Here is a 695-nt window from a genome sequence, read left to right as displayed (position 1 = left end):
CCCCATCAGCACAAAGCTGCAAAGGCCTGATGGGTGCGATTAAGTCAGGGATCGGTCCATTCGAGGGACTCGATCACGCCTCGCCCGAGCCTAGCCTTGGGCAAGGGCAGCCGACCACGGAGGATCTCTGTCTCGCCCGAGGCCCCCCTCCAGCGACGAACATACTTCCGGCTCGCTCGAGGCCCTGTCTTCGCCAAGAAGCAACCCTGACCAAATCACCGCGCCAACCGACCAAATCGCAGGAGCATTTAATGCAAAGGTGGCCTGACACCTTTATCCTGGCGCGCGCCCTTCAGTCGACAGAGCCGAAGTGACCGCAGTCACTTCGCCGCTCCATTGACCGGCCTGACAGAAGGACAGCGTCGCCTGCGCCGCTCCGACTGCTGTGCCACTTGACAGAGTGATGCTGACAGGCAGTCAGGCCTGGCCTCAGGCACCATAGGAAGCTCCGCTTCGCCCGACCCAGGGCTCGGACTCGGGCTCAACCCCGGAAGACGGCGAACTCCGCTCCGCCCGACCCAGGGCTCGGACTTGGGCTCAGCCCCGGAAGATGGCAAACTCCGCTCCGCCCGACCCAGGGCTCGGACTTGGGCTCAGCCCCGGAAGACGGCGAACTCCGCTCCGCCCGACCCAGGGCTCGGACTCGGGCTCAGCCCCGGAAGACGACGAACTCCGCTTCGCCCGACCCCGGGGCT

Source organism: Zea mays, chromosome 8, assembly GCF_902167145.1.
Source record: "Zea mays cultivar B73 chromosome 8, Zm-B73-REFERENCE-NAM-5.0, whole genome shotgun sequence".
NCBI lineage: Eukaryota > Viridiplantae > Streptophyta > Magnoliopsida > Poales > Poaceae > Zea > Zea mays.
This window is presented reverse-complemented; position numbering follows the sequence as displayed.